This window comes from Myotis yumanensis, unplaced genomic scaffold (assembly GCF_028538775.1).
Source record: "Myotis yumanensis isolate MYYU_CA2020_CCGP unplaced genomic scaffold, mMyoYum1.0.hap1 SCAF_1, whole genome shotgun sequence".
In the NCBI taxonomy this organism is placed as follows: domain Eukaryota; kingdom Metazoa; phylum Chordata; class Mammalia; order Chiroptera; family Vespertilionidae; genus Myotis; species Myotis yumanensis.
In genome coordinates, this window is record NW_027223752.1 from 28,726,424 (window position 1) to 28,743,208 (window position 16,785).

The 16,785-nt window shown below is 41.4% G+C and overlaps 1 protein-coding gene across 9 annotated transcripts in view; it reads right to left on the reverse strand.

The window, feature by feature from the left end:
• TTLL5 (tubulin tyrosine ligase like 5) overlaps positions 1-16,785 on the reverse strand; it is a 272,026-nt gene that overhangs the window by 198,804 nt on the left and 56,437 nt on the right. The window lies entirely within an intron of this gene.

Sequence of the window (16,785 nt, forward strand, 5' to 3'; positions counted from 1 at the left end):
CATAAAAGCAAGAGAGAAAAAAATGTGAGTCTGATTCAAGAAAAATAACATTCTCTTCAGATTTTAAAAGCTGAAGCACAGGATTCAACTGTTTCATAAAGTAGTAATATTATCAATAATAATAGTATGAGGAACAGGATGAGAATAATGATTGATCCACATATTGATCAGATTTGCAGAATCAATCACAAATGAATACAAATTGAAATCAGAATAGAGTCCCACTATTTCAACACCTCACATTAAATAGCCAACACATTCACTTAACTACATTCCAAATTAAGAGGCAAATTCCAAGAATCTCAGTTGAAAGGCCGAGAACCAATATTCTGGAAAGGAAAAAATATAACCCAAAGGAAGAAAATATCCTTTACGGTGATAACTTAATTTTTACTCGGGTGAATAAAATCCATCAATCTCATAACAATCTCATAATCAGCTTTGAATATAACTACATCTTATTCATGCCCAGGTTGGATCTACTATCATTTAAGAGTGGGATAAGTTAGCCAATCGGTGTGGTTCAGTGGTTGAGCATTGACCTGTGAACCAGGTGGTCATGGTTCAATTCCCCATCAGGGCACATTCCCCAGGGTTGGGGGCTTGATCCCCAGCAGGGAGCAGCAGGAGGCAGCCGACTGATGTTTATATCTCTCTATCCCTTTCTCTTCCTCTCTCTCTGAAATCAATAAAAACATATTTTTTAAAAAGAGTGGGATAAGTCCCTGGTGCAAAGCCCAGCTCACCTAAGAAGCTGGAATTGGGGGAAAGAAATGGGGTGAAAAGACAGCATTTATATCAGGCTTATCTCTTAAAATCATCGGCTCAGCTTAAAAATAATAATTTGGGTCCTTTATAGGCTACTAGTCTTGATAACCTTTTTAACTTATGATTGGTCTTTTCTGTGGACATTAAAGGTTTAAAAGGTAAGAAGCAGGTTGTACTGAGAATATTAAACTTCCTCACCTTTCAATGTTGTGTGTTTTAGCTGCAGTGTCTAGGATTTCAAAACTTCAGATTCCAGGATGACCTTTCCCAGTGTTCCTGTCATTGAGGGGTTCAGGCAAGCTGGGTTTTCCCAGTTCTGAGCTACTTTCTCTGTTCCTCTGTGTTGCCTTCATCATGACAGGAGAGTAGTTTTGAAAGACTGTTGCTACCACCTTAACATTTCCATAGGAACTTTTTCCTTGGTGAGAAATATTTCCTTAGCCTCCAGCCAAATCAAAACAAACTTGAAAATTATACTAGTGAATGGTAAGAAAAGCTTGGCTCCACTTCTTACTTTACATTAGCATCCTTACCTCCCTATTTCTGTAACGCAGCTGCCTTAATTTTCTTCATGCCTATTCACTCCCCAACCCATAAGAATGTGCTCTGCTCCCTCTCTCTCTAATAGACTGTTCTCACTATGATCACCAAAGACCGCCTTACTGCTAAGCCCAAGCATCTGAAGCTGTTGACCATCCCTTACTTATTGGAACTTCCATCTCCCTTGGTTCCAGGACACTGCTCTCTGCTGATTCTCCTCCTCCTTCCTCTCCTTCTTTCATTCCTTCTCTCCTGCCCAGCTAATTACTGGTAGGTTTACTCAGCTCTCTTTCCTTCTCAATTATACTTCTCTTCTTGGGTGATCACATGTATTCTCATGGCTGCAATTAATATTATGATGATGACATTCAAATCTACATCTTTAGTCAAGTGTCTCCAGGACACCAAATCCATAATTCCAACTGCCTTCTAGACAACTTCACTAGGACATCCCACAGATACTCAACATTTGGCAAAATATAATTCATTATCTTTCCCCAAAACCTGTTTAGCTTCCTATTATTCTTCATCTTGAAAAATGGTAACCCCACCCATCAGTCTCCAAATCCAACATATTACCAGATCTCTCTTTATTTCTCTTTAATCCAGCCTTCTATGTTTTCTTTTAAGGTATAATTTACATAAAATGAAATGGACAGAACTTAAGTATACAATTTGATATGAGTCTTGATGATTCGATACACTCATATCCATCCACACAGAACATTTCCATCACCCCAGAAAGGTCCCTCATGTTCCTTCCTGGTAAACACCCTGCTTCCTCTGTCACACCCCCAATCACTATTCTTTTTATTTTATTTTTTAAGTCCTCCCCCAAGGATATTTTTACTAGTTTTAGAGATAGGAAAGGAAAGGGAGAGAGGAGGAAGAGAGAGAAAAACATTGATGTGAGAGAAAAACATGGATCGGTTTCTCAGATGCACCCCAACTGGGGACCAGACCTGCAACACAGCTATGTGCCCTGACTGGGAATCGAATCCAGGACCTTTTGGTATATGGGACAATGTTCCAACCATCCGAGTCACACCAGCCAGGGCCCCCAATCACTGTTCCTATTTCACTATAGATTAGTCTAGCTTTTTCTAAAATTTCATAATGGAAGCATGCAGTATTTACTAGTATTCTTTTGAATCTGGCTTCTTTTGTTTAGCATGTTTCTAAGGTTCATCCATCTACCACCGTTTCTTATTTAAAGATAGGCTTATTGAGGCATGTTTACATACAATGAAATTCACACTTAAAATGTACAGTTTGATGAGTTTTGACAAATGTATACAGTTGTTTAGCTGCCACCACAATCAAGATATAGAATATTTCTATCACAAATGTGACCTTCTGCCCCTTTGCAGTCAATCCTCATTCCCTATCCACCAGCAACCACTTATATGATTTCTGCCTTTTCCAACAAAGTCAAATAAATGGAATCATACTGTATTTAGCCTTTTGAAAATTATTTTCTTTCACCTCACATGTGCTTTTGAGAGCTATCTATGTTATTATATGTATCAATCATATAGTTCTTTCCTTTTATTATTAAGTAGTATTCCATTTTATGGACATACCACAATTTATTTATCCATTCAACAGATGATGGACATCTGTGTTGCTTCCAATCTGTGGTGATTATGAATAAAGCTACTATAAACATTCATGTACAGGTATTTATGTGAACATATGGTTTCATATTTCTTGGGTCACATGGTAAGTATACGTATATTACCACTGTGTACCTCTTACCTATGAAATGATTTCCCTAGCACAAGTCTCTCCCCACTGTAGTCCATTCTCTACATGGTATCAGAATTACCTTTCTAAGATATAAATCTAATAGATAAAGACAGACAGTGATTGTCAGCAATACACACTGATGTCAAGTTGGTTCCCGAAAGATTTTAAACTAGTCACTTCCAGTAATGTTGAACAGTTTTCCCTGTGTTGTAATTATATCATACCAAGCTTTGGGTCAAATCATGATAAAAGTTAAAGAAAATAATAATGATCCCCTGCTCACATACCTCCAGTGGCTGGCTGCTGTCTACCAGATGAACTTAAGCATGTCAGGCCTTTACAGCTGGGCCCCAACCTATTTCCATAACTTTATCTCCGGCCACCCCATCCTAGGCAGGCCACATCTAGTCACAATGAACTTACTTCAAAATGTCACATTGTGAGCGACCACGCCATCTTGGGAAACAGAGCTGCTTGAGACTAGGATCCTGGCCTCAGCACCACCCAGTCTGATCTCAGAAGCATACCAGGACCCTGCAGCTACTGGGGACAGAGACCTGCGACCACAGCTACAGACCTTCGGACACCAAAAGTTCAGAAATCCCTGCGGCAGATCCGTGAGTACCAGAGCCCATCCCCCCTTCCCCCAGGCTCGTGGGCAGCGCCAGAGTAACTAACTGATAGACCTACCCCTTGCCGGGGCCTCAGCGCTGCAGGAACTTTGGCCTGGAAGTGCGCGAGCACCTTGGAACTGATCCTACGCGCACTGCGGGCTTCGGAGCCCTGGGCTGGGAGCATAAGCGCGCACAGCACCAGGAACTAATCCTGCGCGCACTGCTGGCTTTGGAGCCCTGGGCTGGGAGCATAAGGGCGCACACCACCAGGAACTGATCCTACGTGCACTGGGCTTTGGAGCCCCGGGCTGGGAGCAAAAGCGCGCAGAGCACCAGGAACTAATCCTGCGCGCACTGCTGGCATTGGAGCCCTGGGCTGGGAGCAATCACGTGAACGGGAGTTTGTCCGCCTAGCACAGGCCCAAGGAACCTGTTTCTCAGGGCAGGAGGCAGCACCAAGCACCAGTGACTTGACTGTGTTTCTTATCACCTGCGCCTGAGATCCTGATTTCCTGTGCATTCATACTAAGAGCCAGTGAATCCAATTCCTGGTGCAAGGGCACACAGGGACCCTGATTCTCAAGGTGAGGTCGCGCGAAGCAACAGAGACTCTGATACTGGACTCTTGGGGAACTCTGACTCCTGGCACAAGCTAGGGGGCTCTGCTCTGGTTTTCAACACGCTCCAGGGGGGCCTCTATTTCAGCACAGTGCAGGCAGGGTCCCTAATTCTAAGGGCACGTGCGAGGCCACATTGAGTGTTGGCAACACTGACACAGAGCGAGCCTGGTTCCCACCAACCAACAACAACCACACATCTTAGTGTCAGAGCTCTTCAGTGACACTAGGGTTGTGGGAGCCTCCCACTGCACACGGCCCAGGCCCACGCAACTCGACCTTTGAACCATCAGGAGATAATCAGAATGAAGAGACGACACAACACCCAGAGGAAAGACAATGAGGAATCACCAAGAAAGGAAATTAATGAAGTTGAAGCATGCAACATGACAGAAAAAGAATTCAGAATAATGGTTGTACAATTCATTCACCAGATGGATGAGAAAATCAACAACCTATGCAAGAATCAGGAGGGAATGAAAAGTGATATAGCTACAATCAAAAACACCATGGAAAGTTTCAACAGCAGACTAGAAGAAGCAGAAGACCGAATTAATGAGTTAGAAGATAAGGCAGAGAAACAAGCTCAATCTGAACAGCAACTGGAGAAAAAAATTAAAAAACAGGAGGAGAGCCTAAGGGAGCTTCGGGACAACATGAAACGAAGTAACATACGCATAATAGGGCTGCAAGAAGGACAAGAAGAGCAGCAAGGATTAGAAAATCTATTTGAAGAAATAATGACAGAAAACTTCCCAGATATGGGGAAGAAAAAAGTTACACAAGTACAGAGAGTCCCAGGCAAGATGAACCCCAAAAGACCAACACCAAGACACGTCATAATAACGATGGCAAATGTACAAGACAAAGAGAGAATCTTAAAGGCTGCAAGAGAGAAACAGAGAGTTACCTACAAAGGATCCCCCATCAGATTATCAAACGATTTCTCAACAGAAACACATCAGGCCAGAAAAGAATGGACGGAAATTTACAAAGTGATGCAAAGCAAAGGACTGAATCCAAGAATACTCTATCCAGCAAGGCTATCATTCAAAATTGAAGGGGAAATAAGAAGCTTCACAGACAAAAAAAGGCTAAGGGAGTTCATCACCACCAAGCCAGCAATGCAAGAAATGCTAAAGGGACTGGTGTAAAAAGAAGAAATAAAAAGCCCAGAAAGAAAGCAGCCACAAAAAAAATAGAAATGGTTACAAACAAGTACCTTTCAATAATAACTTTAAATGTAAATGGACTAAATGGTCCAATCAAAAGACATCGAGTGGCTGAATGGATAAAAAAACATGACCCATACATTTGCTGTCTACAAGAGACCCACCTCATTAGAAGGGACTCACACAGACTGAAAGTGAAGGGATGGAAAAATATCTTTCAGGCAAATGGAAATGAAAAAAAAGCTGGGGTAGCAATACTTATATCTGACAAAATAGATCTCAAAGTGAAGGCCATAACAAGAGATAAGGAAGGCCACTTCATAATACTAAAGGGATCAATACAACAAGAGGATATAACCCTGATAAACATATATGCACCCAATGCAGGAGCACCCACATACATAAGAAAACTCCTGGAAGATATCAGGGGAGAGATCGACAACAATACAATCATAGTAGGGGACTTTAATACACCACTGACATCACTGGATAAATCCGCTAGACAAAAACTCAGCAAAGAAACAGCAATCCTAAATGACTCACTAGATCAGATGGACTTAATTGACATCTTCAGAACACTTCACCCCAAAGCCATGGAATATACATTCCTCTCAGGTGCTCATGGGACATATTCAAAAATAGACCACATATTGGGTCACAAGCAAAGTCTCCACAAATTCAAGAAGATTGAAATCATAAAAAGCATCTTCTCAGACCACGATGGCATAATGTTAGAAATAAACTACAATAAAAACAACCCAAAATACTCAAACACTTGGAAGCTGAATAGCATGTTATTAAATATTGATTGGGTTACCAATGACATCAAAGAAGAAATTAAAAACATCCTGGACACTAATGACAATGAAAACACAACAATCCAAAACCTATGGGACACAATGAAAGCAGTCCTGAGAGGGAAGTTTATAGCTCTACAGGCCTATCTCAAAAAACAAGAAAAAATGGTAGTTAATCATCTAACTCTACAACTCAAAGAATTAGAAAGAGAGCAACAAGAAAACCCCAGAGTGAGCAGAAGGAAGGAGATAATAAAGATTAGAGCAGAAATCAATGAAATAGAGACCAAAAAAACAATACAGAAAATCAATGAAACCAAGAGCTGGTTCTTTGAAAGGATAAACAAGATTGACAAACCCCTAGCCAGGCTCACCAAGAAGCAAAGAGAGAGGTCCCAAATAAACCAAATCAGAAATGATAGAGGCGAAATAACAACAGACCCCACAGAAATACAAATGATTGTTAAACAATACTACGGGCAACTCTACTCCAACAAACTAGACAACCTGGAGGAAATGGACAAAATCCTAGAAAAATACAACATTCCAAAACTCAATCAGGAAGAATCAAAAAATCTCAATAGGCCAATAACTATGGAAGAAATTGAAGCAGTTATCAAAAAGCTTCCAGCAAACAAAAGCCCAGGACCAGACGGCTTCTCAGGGGAGTTTTACCAAACTTTCAAGGAAGAACTAAAACCTATCCTCCTCAGATTACTACAAAAAGTTCAAGAGGATGGAACACTTCCAAACACATTCTATGAAGCTAGCATCACCCTAATACCAAAACCAGGTAAAGACAACACAATGAAAGAGAATTACAGGCCAATATCCCTCATGAACATAGATGCCAAAATCCTCAACAAAATCTTAGCAAATCGGATCCAGCAGTACATCAGAAGGATCATACACCATGACCAAGTAGGATTTATCCCAGGGATGCAAGGATGGTACAACATCCGTAAATCAATAAACGTAATACATCACATAAACAAATTGAAAGAAAAAAACCACATGGTCATATCAATTGATGCAGAAAAAGCATTCGACAAAATCCAACACCCATTTTTGATAAAAACTCTCAGCAAAGTGGGAATAGAAGGATCATACCTCAACATAATAAAAGCCATATATGACAGGCCCACAGCCAACATCATACTCAATGGTCAAAAACTAACACCATTTCCCCTAAGAACAGGAACAAGACAGGGATGCCCACTCTCACCACTCCTGTTAAACATAGTCCTGGACTATGCAATTGCAATTAGACAAGAAGAAGAAATAAAAGGCACCCAAATTGGAAAAGAGGAAGTAAAACTGTCCTTATTTGCAGACGACATGATATTATACATACAAAACCCTAGAGACTCCATCAAAAAGCTACTAGACTTAATACATGAATTTGGCAACGTAGCAGGATACAAAATTAACCCCAAGAAATCCGAGGCATTTCTATACACCAATAGTGAACTTTCAGAAAGAGAGATTATAAAAACAATCCCATTTACCATCGCACCAAAAAAATTAAGATACCTAGGAATAAACTTAACTAAAGAGGTAAAAGACCTCTACTCAGAAAACTACAGGACGTTGAAAAAAGAGATAGAGGAAGACATAAACAGATGGAAGAACATACCATGTTCTTGGATTGGTAGAATCAACATCATTAAAATGTCCATACTACCCAAAGCAATCTATACATTCAACGCACTTCCCATTAAAATACCAATGGCCTTCTTCAAAGATCTAGAACGAACTCTCCAAAAATTCATCTGGAATAAAAAAAGACCCCGAATAGCTGCAACGATCCTGAGAAAGAACAAAGTAGGTGGGATCTCAATGCCAGACATCAAGCTGTATTACAAAGCCACTGTTCTCAAAACTGCCTGGTACTGGCCCAAGAACAGACATATAGATCAGTGGAATAGAATAGAGAGTCCAGAAATTAGCCCGAACCAATATGCTCAATTAATTTTTGACAAAGGAGGCATGAACATACAATGGAGCCAAGATAGTCTCTTCAATAAATGGTGTTGGGAAAATTGGACAGACATATGCAAGAAAATGAAACTAGAGCACCAACTTACACCATACACAAGAATAAACTCAAAATGGATAAAGGACTTAAATGTACGACAGGAAACCATAAAAATTCTAGAAGAATACAAAGGCAACAAAATCTCAGACATATGCCAAAGCAATTTCTTCACTGATACAGCTCCTAGGGCAGTTGAAGCTAAAGAGAAAATGAACAAATGGGACTACATCAAAATAAAAAGCTTCTGCACAGCAAAAGAAACCATCAACAAAACAACAAGAAAACCCACTACATGGGAGAACATATTTGCCAACGTCATATCTGATAAGGGCTTAATCTCCAAAATTTATAGGGAACTCATACAACTTAACAAAAAGAAGATAAACAATCCAATCAAAAAATGGGCAAAGGAGCTAAATAGACACCTTTCAAAAGAGGACATTCAGAAAGCCAAGAGACATATGAAAACATGCTCAAAGTCACTAATCATCCGAGAGATGCAAATCAAAACAACAATGAGGTACCATCTCACACCTGTCAGAATGGCCATCATCAACAAATCAACAAACGACAAGTGCTGGAGAGGATGTGGAGAAAAAGGAACACTTGTGCACTGCTGGTGGGAATGCAGACTGGTGCAGCCACTATGGAAGACAGTATGGAGTTTCCTCAAAAAATTGGAAATGGAACTCCCATTTGACCCTGTGATCCCACTTCTAGGAATATATCCCAAGAAACCAGAAACACCAATCAGAAAGGATATATGCACCCCTATGTTCATAGCAGCACAATTCACCATAGCTAAGATCTGGAAACAGCCTAAGTGCCCATCAGTAGATGAATGGATTAGAAAACTGTGGTACATCTACACGATGGAATACTATGCTGCTGTAAAAAAGAAGGAACTCTTACCATTTGCAACAGCATGGATGGAACTGGAGAGCATTATGCTAAGTGAAACAAGCCAGTCAATGAAGGAAAAATACCACATGATCTCACCCATTCATGGATAATAAAGACCATTACAAACTTTTGAACAATAATAGATACAGAGGCAGAGCTGCCTCAAACTGATTGTCAAACTGCAGTGGGAAGGCCAGGGAGGGTTGGGGGACAGGAGGGAGGGGAGTAAGAGATCAACCGAAGGACTTGTATGCATCCTTATAAGCATAACTAATGGACATAAGACACTGGGGGGTAAGGGAGGGCAGGGGTTTGTCAAGGGCGGGGGGGGGGGGGGGGGGAAGGACACTTATGTAATACCCTTTGTAATACTTTTAGCGAAAAATTAAAAAAGAAAAAAAAAAACTACAAATTAAAAAAAGAAATGTCACATTGTTTCATGACACTGTTCTGCATGTCATATTCCCTCTGCAAGGAATGACTTTCCCTGGCTCCTCCAGGCACAGCTGGTAAGTCTTGTGTATCCCAAGAGCACTTGAGTCACCCCACTACTTTTACTGTCATTTATCATTTCATGCCTGCTCCTCCCCACCACTCAAGGGCAGGGCCCATGTCTTAATCATTGTTATGTATCCAGCAGCCTACATCATAAAAAGAACATAGAAAGCAATCAAGAAATACTGAGGTGGGGGGAGAAAAGAAAATAGAAGGGAAAAGAAAGAAATTTTAAGTGAAAAATTGTACAATTTTTGAAAAAGACAAAAGAATTTGCAGGTACTCCCCCCAAATAACCCTAATCACAAGACAAAATATTCATAATAAAACCACCAACCATAAAGAAAATAAGAGAAATTCTTATTAGGATTTTGACATATTAAGGGAAAACTTCATAAAAGATGGCCTAGGGAGGGAAGGTAAAAAAATATTTCATAGAGAGAATAATAAGACATTCAAAGCCTAAAAGATTACTAAACATGTCACACCACTAATTTTGGAATCAATCTACTAACCCTCCCCAGAAATAAAGTCCCAGCTGAAGCTATAATCCCTGAGGCAGTGGAGAGTGCTGACACTGTCCAGGACTCGCTGTCAGTCAAATGCTATTGTAGAAAGGAAATTCTTTTCACCTTGGCTTTGGTTTTGATTTGAAAACCCAAGGAGGAAGTCTTTATCTGGGGTCCAGAAGGAGAATTTGGAAAAAAGCAGGTCAAGGTCCACAGGAAAATGAACTAAATAAAAGAAAAAACTCAGAGCCAATTTGTTAACTAGTCCAATAAATCAATATGGTATCTGGCTACCATATGTAAAGGTAGGTTTGGAAGGAGTAGCTAGGACTTGGTACTGCTGGTTAGAGCAGAAAGAGTGCCCTTTCTCAGGCCTGATCTACTAGAAAGGATGCTATGGTTTCTCCTGAGATTTAGTTACAGGAGAGCAGGAGAATCCAGCATACGAGGCATGCCAGAAGTGGCCGGACACATCAGAACTTGTCTTTATGTGGGTGGAGAAAGAGCCAGAGACCTGCCTCTCAAATCTGGCTTTGCCATTTAGGCCCTAGGCCAGATTATTTAATCTCTCTGAATCTTCTTTCCTTGTCTGTTAACATGAGTAATAGTTAAGAGGACTAAGGAATATAACCAGTGAAGAGTACTTACAAATAGTAGGTAATTTCTATTAAGTCCCCTCTACAATAAACTTCTCTTCCCATCTAAATAGAGAATGGGATAAACCAGACAAGAAGACTGTCTCAAAAAGTGAACTGTTTGATGACTTCCATTATTTTTTGTTGCTATTGATCAAGTAGTTCACATTGTTGCAGAATGTATATTGCCTGCTTCCACTCCTTTAACAAATATTTATGGGCCTTCTCCCTTTAAGAATGTCAGCTAACTCTGTGAAGTGGTCTAGAACAGTGGTTCTAAACCTGTGGGTCACAACCCCTTTGGCAGTCAAACGACTCTTTCACAGGGGTCGCCTAAGATCATCCTGAATATCAGATATTTACATTATGATTCATAACAGTAGCAACATTACAGTTATGAAGTAGCAACGAAAATAATTTCATGGTTGGGTCACAACATGAGGAACTGTATTTGAAGGCCCAGAAGGTTGAGAACCACTGGTCTAGAACAATAGCAATGAAAGGTCAAACCAGCATTCATCCAACAAAGAGAGGTTTCCTGAGCCTGATTTGTCCAGAGCAAAGATACCACTAGTCTCTGACCTAAACAAAGCCAGTCTCATCAATTTCACAACTGGCATGACAGCGGGTTCATATGATCCCAGGCTCGAGAGGAACAGGGTCATAGCCTGTCACTTCAGCCATCTTCACATACAGATAAAATCAGTGTCAGCAACAGCATCTTTAAAGAGCAGCTAACATCCTGTTGTTTTTGGCTGCTTTTCTCCAACTGGTCAAAAAAGCTGTTCTCATAGCCAGTCATCTCATGGTGCCAATTTCCTAAGCATATTTAAAGGGTTGCTGTTTAAGCACATATTTCACATGGTACCACATTTTCACAATCTTGAAGGCAATAAAAATTAGATTGTCAAAAATCTGTTTTACTGGGAGAGTTCTATAAACCGCCCTAGCCCATATGGCTCAGTGGATAGAGCATTGGCCCACAGACTGAAGGGTCACAGGTTCAGTTCTGGTCAAGGGCACATACCTCGGCTGTAGGCTCGGTTCCTGGCCCGGGTTGGGGTGTCTACGGGGGCCAACCAATTGATGTGTCTCTCACATCGATGTTTCTCTCTCTGTGTGTCTCTTCCCCTCCCTTCCACTCTCTCTAAAAAATCAATGGAAAACTATCCTTGTGTGAGGATTAACAACAACAAAAAAGTTCTATAAATCAAGTCTTATGATCAAGATGACTTAATTGCCAAAACCCATCTTCTGACTCCTTTTCTCTAAGCTGAGTCTCTCTCATCTGAGTTCTCTCACTCACTAGCTCTAGAACCCGAAGTAAGAGTCTTAATTTATCAGGATCTCAATTTCTTTTCTAATTGTTCTCTGAGGTCCTTTCCAGATGTACACATCTATGAAAAAACACTAAATGGCTAAGCTCTGGGTGGTTTGTGAAAGTTCCTAAGTCTACATTTACATACTAATAATACAATGCAAATATATATGCATACACACACACACACACACACACACACACGTATATATATGTGTATATATACACTGAGTGGCCAGATTATTATGACCAACTGACGTTTGTAGGCAAATTAGCTATAATTTCATGCTGAAGTTGCTAGAGGGCCAGACCATTATAAATAGGAAAGCAGGTTGTTTACCACGACAGTAGAAGTGATTTTTTTCTGAAGATATGGGTAAACAACGTGATTTAACAGCCTTCGAACGTGGGCTGAGTGGCCACATTATTATGACCACCTGACGCTTGTAGGCCAATTAGCCGTACACTGCATCACGTGGGATATGGAAGCCGAAGGCCTGTTCGAACACCTTTGCTGTCTGCAGTTACCAAGATAAAACGTCTCCAATTCACACAGGAACACAAGGATTGGACAGTCGAGCATTGGAAAAAGTCATGTGGTCTGATGAATCACGTTTCCAGTTGCATCATGCAGATGGCAGAGAATTTGGTGGAAACAGCATGAAAGCATGCACCCCACATGCATGAGTACAACCCTTCAAGCTGGTGGGGGCAGTGTTATGGTTTGGGGCATGTTTCCCTTTAATTCGTGTGGAACAACATCTGAATAGCACAACATACCTAAGTATCATTGCTGATCAGGTTCATCCTATCATGTTGATGGCGTATCCAATGGAGATGACTTCTTCCAACAAGACAATGCGCTATGCCACGGTGCTCGTATTGTGCAGGAAAGGTTTCAAGAACATGAGGGAGACTTTACCTTGTTTAGGTAGCCCCCACAATCACCAGATCTCAATCCAATTGAGCATTTGTGGGATGAAGTTAAAAGAGCCATCAGGCAGCTGATTCCACAACCATCAAATCTCACAGAACTGGACAGTGCTATTCATCAGGCATGGTGTCAGATTCCTCGCATCACCTTTCAACATCTCGTGGAGTCAATGCCAAGAAGAATCGCCACAGGATTGAAGGCAAAAGGTGGCTCGACGATGTACTGATGGGGTGGTCATAATAATCTGGCCACTCACTGTGTGTGTATGTATATATATACATACATATACATACACACACACACAAATATACATATATATACATATACATACATATATATATATATATATATATATATATATATATATCCTATATAATAAAAGCCTAATATGCTAAGTGTCCGGTTGTACAGTTGGCTGTTCAACCAATCAAAGCGTAATATGCTTATGGTATGTTAAGACCACTCAACCACTCACTATGACATACACTGACCACCACGGGGCAGAGAGTCGACCGGTCAACCCGTCGCTATGACGTGCACTGACCACCAGGGGGAAGACACTCTGACTGGTAGGTGAGCTTGCTGCTGGGGTCCAGCCAATCGGGACTGAGCGAGATGGGCCAGACACACCCTGGGGCCCTCCCACGGTCCCTCCCCTGCTGGCCAACCTCCGTCTCTTCCTGGCCCCGATCGTGCACTGGTGGGGTCCCTCAGCCTGGCCTGCGCCCTCTCACAATCTGGGACCCCTCGGGGGGTGTTGGAGAGCCGGTTTTGGCCTGATCCCACAGGCCAGGCCAAGGGACCCCACCGGTGCACGAATTCGTGCACTGGGCCTCTCATATATATATATGTATGTTACATGCCATGTACAATTTGGTTTAAAAGGAACAGACTCTTATCTATGCCCTGCACACAGCATAAAGTGAAAGGAAAAAAAAGTTCAATGCCTACGTAAATAAATGAATGGGAATACTGAAGGTACCTGGAAGCACAGTTGGGCATCAGACGGTAGGGTGAATGAGAGAGAAATGATAGGACAGAAACACTTAGATAGCAATGGAATGCTCCTGGCAAGGATTCATAATGTGGAAAGGCAGAAACAGCAACCAAAAAAAAAATATATAGTGAACCCCATCACTGGACTATTTGCTTCCTCTAAAAGCACCAATGCTCTGTTCAAGCCAAATTCTTCTGGGAAACTCTCAATTCCTGTTTACTTTAAAACAAATTTTAAAAAAAGGAAAAAACAAACAAAACAGCTTATTCCTTGTAACTTAAAGCCCATGGGAGGTTAGGAATCAGTGGGAGGCAAAGAGATCCACACAAATATACACACGTTTACAAAATCATGTCTGACGGGGGGAGGTTAACGAAGCACACAGAATCCCAGGACTGACAGGAAGTGGAATTACAACCACAAAAGCCAAGAGCACAGTCAATAACTTAAAAAACTCCAGATGCACTCAGTTTATTAAAACTGAACACAAGTAGGGAGGGGAAAGGAGACCATGGGTGAGGACACGGACCTCGGGGGTATTCACCGAATCAGAGAAGGTCGCTGCTTACTTCACATCAGAACTTCGATTGCCATTAAGTATAAGAAAGTCTTAAGCTTCCAAAAGACAATCAAGCAATAAAACAAAATAGAAAAGGAAACATTCAGAAAAGCTTGTGATGATTCTAGAACAAAGATTTTTTACACCAAGAAATTTGCCCTTACATAACAGCCAAGAAGATGTAGAAAAGAAACCTTTATTTTTTTTTTCATCTAGTAAGGTTTTTGAAGTTGGAGTTACAGTCCCCTCACCCTCTCCTCAAACAGTTTACAATAATTCTAAGAGCTCTAAGCCCTTACCAAATCAGATTTATTATGAAGCCTACTGTCAGGCCACCAAAAGGGAATGAAAACAAGTACCAATCAGTCACTCAACAAATATTTCTTAAACATCCTCTAACACAAAATGCTGCTATGCATGGGAGGGGCAGAAACGAGGGAGACACTGTTGCTGTCCTCAAAGAGCTTCTGGTCCAGTGGGGGGACAGACACATGACTGGGTACCGGGCAACATGCAGGAACCACTGCAGACTATGAAAAGTGCTGGGGCTGGGGAGGTTAACTTCGACTGAAGACTCAGGAAAAACTTCTCCAAAGAAGTGATACTTGACTTCGTCTTGAAAGATGTCATAATCTGCTAGGTATTTCAGACACAGGATAAAGCAGGTGCAAAGGCAAAGGGTTAGCAAAGGACCTGGAAGTCCAGGGAGATGGTGAGAGGTTTGGTTTGGCAGAAAGAGGGTGAGAAGGGCAGGGAGACAGTGACTACTAAGAATTCACAAAGGCAAGCTCAGAGACTACCAGAGAGGTGTACATGTGAATAAAACACCACAATACAATAGGAAAGAAATATAATGGAACACGTACAGAACATGAAAGAGGAGACACACAGGGCACTTTGTTAGACTAGAATTCCTAGAAGAGCAAGGTCGAGGTGAGTCTTAGGACATAAAGAGGAATGTGCAAGGCAGATGGGAGAATTTCCGAGCTGGAGAGCAGAACTTACATAGAGACACAAGGCACGGAGTGCTCAGTTGGTACAGTCACATTACACGGTATAAGAAGGGAAACAGAATTCTAGAAAAGCCAGCTGGGGTCAGATCCTTAGAAGCTTGAAGTTATATCAAGTTTGTGTTGACAACTGAAACCTAAGGAGCCATTTATGGGTTTTAGAAGACATGAACAATTTGCACTTAGCCCAGCCGGCTAGGCTCAATGGTTGAGTGTCGACCTATGAACCCGAAGCTCATGGCACATGCCTGGGTTGCGGGCTCCTTCCCCAGTGGGGGCATGCAGGAGGCAGCCGATCAATGATTCTCTCATCACTAATGTTTCTATCTCTCCCTCCCTCTCCTGTCCTCTCTTTGAAATAAATAAATAAATAAATAAATGAAAGGTTTAAAAGTAAATAAATAAATAAATAAATAAATAAAATAAAAAGATATCACAACCTCTTCTTTTCCTATATAATTTCAGGTCTTGGCTTATCTACCATCTCCTATTCAGTCTTAACACTTCCCTTTGTTCAGTGCCCCTAAAGTACAGGTTATTATGATAATGAATTAAAGAGATCAAGACTTATAATGGCTAGTTATAAATATAACAAAAAACTGTTTGAGTCACATTAAAGGCCACGCATGTGCCACGTGCTGCACATGCACCGTCTCACTTGCTCTTCCCAGTACTCTGAGGAGGCAGTGCATCATCACTGCCGTTTCCTAGTTGAGGAACCAGAATTGGTGCAATTTGCTGAAAATCAGAACATCAGTAAGGGGGGTAAACGGGTCTCAGCCTACGTCTCTCAGGCTCTACACCTGAAGGTCTTTGCTTTTCTGTTACCCTGCCTCCTACGCAAGCCATGACTTACCACTGCATTGCTTTCATTATCCCCCATCTATGAGCCTCGTGCGTTTTACTAACAAAGCCTAACACCTGCTGAAAGCCTATGTGACTTTACTGGGAATCACTACGAGCTCACACCCACGCAGAAAACAAATGCTACAGCACCGCTAGTGGGTCAGTCGGCAACAGGCTTCCTGACCCAGTAACTGTATCTCTCTCCTTCTCTGGGCAATCAGGGAGTTAGACATGGCAGAGAAGAGGAGGAGAGGAGAAAGAGGAAGAGAGTAAAGAAGGAGAGG